Source organism: Trypanosoma equiperdum (genome assembly GCF_001457755.1).
Source record: "Trypanosoma equiperdum strain OVI genome assembly, contig: ctg_84, whole genome shotgun sequence".
Taxonomy (NCBI): Eukaryota; Euglenozoa; class Kinetoplastea; order Trypanosomatida; family Trypanosomatidae; genus Trypanosoma; species Trypanosoma equiperdum.
In genome coordinates, this window is record NW_027124809.1 from 1388 (window position 1) to 7012 (window position 5625).

The 5625-nt window shown below is 45.8% G+C and overlaps 1 non-coding gene across 1 annotated transcript; it reads left to right on the plus strand.

Moving 5' to 3' along the window:
- Nucleotides 1-1703: 1703 nt before the first annotated feature.
- TEOVI_000400100 lies at nt 1704-1775 on the plus strand. The gene has a single exon. It is a non-coding gene; the product is annotated as a tRNA-Pro (tRNA).
- Nucleotides 1776-5625: the final 3850 nt, after the last annotated feature.

A 5625-nucleotide genomic window follows, 5' to 3' on the forward strand; every position in this document is an offset into this window, starting at 1 on the left:
GATGCGTTCGCATATACTTCCTCATTCACAAGCAACTTCCTCTCTCCATTGGTGTATAATTTGTTTAGTGCATCCGAAAGGCAGCTGAGATAGCATACGGATTCATGTAAATTTTTAAAAGAATGATCATCTACCAGTCTGCAGCGACCTTCGTCTTCGGCCCCTTCGGTATAAATAACAAAAGATAGGAAGACCAACCATTCTATAATCTTGACTTTCATTACCTACAATTCCCTACCCAAACACACAAAAAACAAAATATAAACACTTTACCACCCAACAACAACAGATACAACACGTACAAAACAATGGTGAAAAAAAAACACTTCCACAATACTAAGTACGATCATACAACCAACACCTGTACAAGAGATAGTAAATTTACCGCAAGTTCCCCCCATATTGCGAATCATTCATCTACCACACCCTTGTCATCTCCACTTGCATTGTATTTGTTCCCCGTCTCCCTGAAAGGCCCACCTATCATCTGACTCCGGGGTAACAAAAGCGTTATTTCCAGGTCAGTAAAAGAAAGATAAAAAATGAGATGAAACCATTGTATACGCTAAAGTGACGACCTTGCATTCACCTTCGATTTTTCTACATTCCGTGAGGAAAAAGACTACAGTATTCTTGATTTTGTGGTATCAACAAAGTATTTCTTGTGCGTGAGAAACACCCAGTAGCACACACTATAAATGATACATACCCTTCAATTACAACACACTTCGTGCTCGGAATTAAAAACTTGTGTTTCCCTTAATCTAGAACTCAACAACACCGGCAGTCTCTGCGCCCATTTATTACGATCGGTGTTCCTATACTTACAAAGATTCTTCCCTTGATGCTTAGGGGCTGCACATAGCGGGCTCATGTGACAAAACTCCTGTGACAACCTGGAAAAGTGATATATTTTTTAACCGTTAGTTCGGGGACCCTCTAATTGCACCCACTCTGGTGAACGCCACGCTCTCATCCATTTTTTTCTCCGTTCATCCTACTCAACACATACGGAACACTTTGGGTATACGCCTGAGCACAAAACTACTGGTTTTTCATTTTCCCCGTGCTCTAGTTCTACTTCTTGACCGGTGCAATAACTCAGCGCTACGGCCGCTGCAACAAACATAGTGGTACGTCTACGCCATCACCGAATTATTCCGGAAGTGAAAACACATCAAACATGCAGCACCCTCTTAAATGCCGCTTTACGCCTGTTCCACGCATGAGGAACAGTCAACGGCACCGCAGCTATTTCATTAAGCGCCGCCAACTACATCACCTTTTCGGTTCGGACGACAAACTCACACACATCTTTCACTCAGTCGAGAGACTACAGCTGCCACTGCAAGGTGAAAATTGCCTCATGAACACTTATCAGTCCAACGGAAACAAATCAGTGATTCATAGAACAAACTGCCGATAGCACGAGAACACGTGCCCAGGGCCCTACAAAAAAAAATGTTCTCCATCACGGCGCGGCTCATCTCAGTGCTGCTCGGTGCCGTTGCAAAAGCAAAACAGTGTTCCCCATGAAAGGAACGCTGCTGGCTCCTGGCTTCCTTAGATGATACGGGAATACTGGACCCTGGCAGCACGTTGAGGTGGCCGGCATCGCCTCACCTGAACAAATGTCAACAACGACTGAACGTGGAAATTTAGGTGGCACCCAGAAGTATATTAATTATCGCCCCTGACGCGGTGGCCGTTTGGTCTAGTGGCATGATTCCTGTTTCGGGTACAGGAGGCCGCGGGTTCGATTCCCGCAACGGCCCGCTTTTTCCGCATCTAGTGGGAAGGGTGAGTGACGAGGTGTCGGCCTCGCCCTGGGGTTTCCGCTTTCGTCAGTGACGGAGTGTGTTCTAAAATACTTCCCCTCGTTTTTCTTTCCAATCCTTCATAAAGATGTACAAAGCTTTCACATTTTGTCGTAGGAAGCGCTAATGGCGACTTTTTTCTTCCTTTTCGGGAGAGGGCCCTGCAGTTATTTCCGCCACCTTTCCAATTTTTCCCCAATGCCGTTTGGAGATAGAGTGTGGCGGTGATTTCACACATCCTCTCATCAGAGGTAACCTCTTTCCCCGTTGGAAAGACACTGTGCCTTCAATAAAATTCGCGGGTGAAGCAAGTTCCAGCACCGCATTCGGATGTAACGTGGTGAGGATGGTGTGGCCTCAGAAGTGTGTCCACTCGGGTTCTACCGCGCCGTCCGAGGCTATCACCCCCATTGAAGCGAGTGACTGTACCTGCTTTTAAGCATATTTGGCTGCGTTCCCATCTTGCGCGTGAACTTAGCCCCTCTAAGGGTACGCCGCCCCCGTCACCATCAGGAGCCGATTACACCGAACTCCACACCCGTGTGTTTGTTGGCAGATGCTCCTGGGAGTTTTTTTTTCACCTCGAACAAATACAGTTTTCCTCACCTATTTCTCTGTTTGAATATTTCCTAGTCTTACAGAAGTATCTGTTGCAGCGGGTCCGCCTTGCGATGCCTGGATAACGGTCCCCATCTGGAACACAGTGATTGCTGGCTTCTGCTATTCCAGGTTAAACGCGAGTGGTCAAACTCGTGCCTTTATAAGCGATTGGAAGAATCGTGCTTGATTTCCATGGTGCTGGCGAAGTGTCACGGTCCTTTCAGGGCATTTTCTTCCATTGTGCCCCTCCTCATTAGGTTAGTTTTTTTTTGTAGTGCTAGTTACGTTTGTGTTCTTTCCTTGGTAATGTATCTTCCTGCACTTGATCCATGCAAAGAGTCGGAAGCGGAGATCCCAATGATGGTTTGGTGCGGTGGGTTACAGAAGGTTTCGGGTGTGTGTGTGTGTTTCTGTGGAAATTCATTTGAGGGTCTCAACCTCAGCTATGAGGTGGATGGAGAATAGTAGAGTTTTTTTTAAAGCTTTGCAAATAGAAGTAGGGGAGGTGAATATCATCATTTCTCTCCCGCTTCCTGACCCATTCTGTGTCATTCCCTCCTTCAGCTGCCGCGGTTTTTAAGTCTTGGGCGGTAATTCGACATAGTTGGTGCAATAGGTCTTAACCAGCTATTACCAGGAACTTATTTATGTTGGCCATGAAGCAGGCGCTGGGGTTACGGCGCCGCCGTCGCCACGTGTCGCTGACATCACGCCGTCACTTCGAATAACATGTGTCGGTACTCGCGGAAAGAATTGCAGTGTTGGTGTGATTAACTGATTCTGATAACCGATCTGCATATTGGGTACAATGTAGGTACCACACCACGAGTGGTAATGAGGTTACGTGTGTTCTACCACCCCATGTGTTCAATGGGACTTTCTGGGAGCAACACTATGACAGAAGAACTGTTCTTTGTCATTTTTTTAAAGAAAAAAAAGTAATAAGGGACATCATAGTGGACTGTTCAGTCCGTTATTTGTCTTGTGGACTGGGAGAAGGTAGGTTGTGGAAACGTACTTGTGTGTTTATGATCATGTGATTCTTTCAACAACGAAGGGACATAACTTGTTGATTCGTTGAGAAGTTTGGGCATTGTTAGCATTTGTGCCGGCTACCAGTGCTACTTTGTGATGCGACCAATGTAACCGTTTGAACCTGTGTTATTTGGTCTTAGTTTGCTTTATTGATGCATCTGCTATGTGTCGGCGTGCACGTTCTTCCGCGGCGCACCACACATTATTTTCTGTGTATGCGTAGTAGTGGAAATGTGTTTTCAAGTTACTGTTTATATGGTTTCCGGAGCGGCAAGATGCTGCAAGGATGAAATTCGTGAGCCTGATTCTGCTACTACGTTCTTTGTTGGATCGTATGTGCACATTCCCCTGTTTCTTCCGCTTGTTTTTTTAAAACCATCCGTCAAAATTGTGCAATGCAGTCGTGGTCGTCGCCGTTGAAGGGGACCATACAATGTGCTGTAAAGTATCCTGGACTTTTGTGGGCGAGGTGTGAAGGGGTTGCGAGCTTCATCCAGTAGCGCCCTATCTCGCGGCGAACTGGTTGTAACCAGTCCGAAGCGAAGGTATTAGTGTAGTGAATGTACTGATTTTTGTGACGTGGCACTTCTGTATCCTTCTTGCGTGGTGGATGTTAGGTTGTGCCGGTGACTTTCCCCCTTTTGGCTGTTTGGAGGTTCAGTTGTATGTGCGGTCCTTTCAATCCTCTTGGAGCGGGGATATCTGCGAAAGCCAAGAATGTTTTTGTGTTGAAGTCAAAATGAAGGTTACTACGGTTTGTTGCTTATTATTCAACCGTTTTGCCCATCGGTAAGCACATAACTGACCCGACATATGGAGAGATGGGAAGGGGAGGGGGTGACAGTGGTGCAGGCGCTAACAACTTCTGTGAGCGCCCTCACTTGTACGCCATTTGCATCAGCAACTCTTTTTGATGTTTGGTTTTGTACAAGGGTTCCGAACGCTTGACTATGCGTTCGTAGTGATGCGCTGGAATTTCATTTTTGAGGGTTCACCACCCCAATGCCTTACTACCTTTGCGCGGACTGCGCTTCCCTCGAGTGCTGGGCTGTACATACGGCCATCCAAGAAAAAAACTTCCTTGACCCCGAAAGGCTTGGGTTGAGTTGTGCATAAGAAGAGCTTACGCACTGCTTTGGTACGTGAGGCACATTTTTCACTCAGCATTTTCAATAATCGATGCTATTAGGGACGCTTTTACGTCTTTGTTTAGGCTGGTACCCTTAACGGTACGATTTTTTTTTAAAAAACCGTGTAACAGTTGCTGTAATGTGGTGTTAGGGGTTGCTGATGCCACGCGACGGTTGTGGTGATGAAGCTACTCTTCACAGCAGCGATACTATAACCTTTTGCGCTTCTGGGTCAATTAGAATGAGTCAGATCTTTTTTTTCCTGTAGGAGCGTCTGATGCATTCGTTTGTTTCCCTGATTAACTTTCCAGTTTTATCCCCAGCGCTGGGAGTTGGGTGATCACAGCTGTGGGATATATGTCACAGCCTAGCTTCCCCGTTTTTTAAGTTCAAATTGTTCTGCTCGCTTTCTACTTTTGAATGCAGCAGTGTGTGAAAAGAGAAAAAAACAGGATTGGATCGTCGGCTAAATATGTGAGAGCTTCACAGTTTTGCACTACGTCGGCTGGAGGTTGTAGCGGCTCGGAATTTGCTGTTCCAACTCGTCGTCTTTATGGAGGTTGATTTGAAGGATGAAGACGGACTCTGGAAAGTTTTGCGGTGATTCCCGCACTGTATTTCCTTTATGTGATCTTTCACTGCGGCGAACGGTTGACAACAAAATTTTATTCTTTATCGAGTGCTGCGCCTCACTGTCTTCATTCAAGCTACAATATACACTTATAAGTGAGTACGTTGGTTTTTTGTTCAGATATTTTCTTTTTCTCTTTGTTTAATTATGTGGGTTCACCCTTCAAAGGAAGGGGTAAGATGCCGTTCTGCTTACTAGATAGAACCCAGCATCTCACATTTTGTTGAATATCCGCTGGGATAATGTTGCCTTCTCTTGTCAACTTGGACTGCCTTTTCCCTTGAAGTTGCCACACTTACTGCCACTTATGTCGCTTTAAGTGATTGATGGGAAGGTGAAAATGTCCCTTACCCTTCCGCCTCACTTTAAGGATGGTGCCATTTTGGTGTGTGTGTGTGTGTGTGTGTGTGTG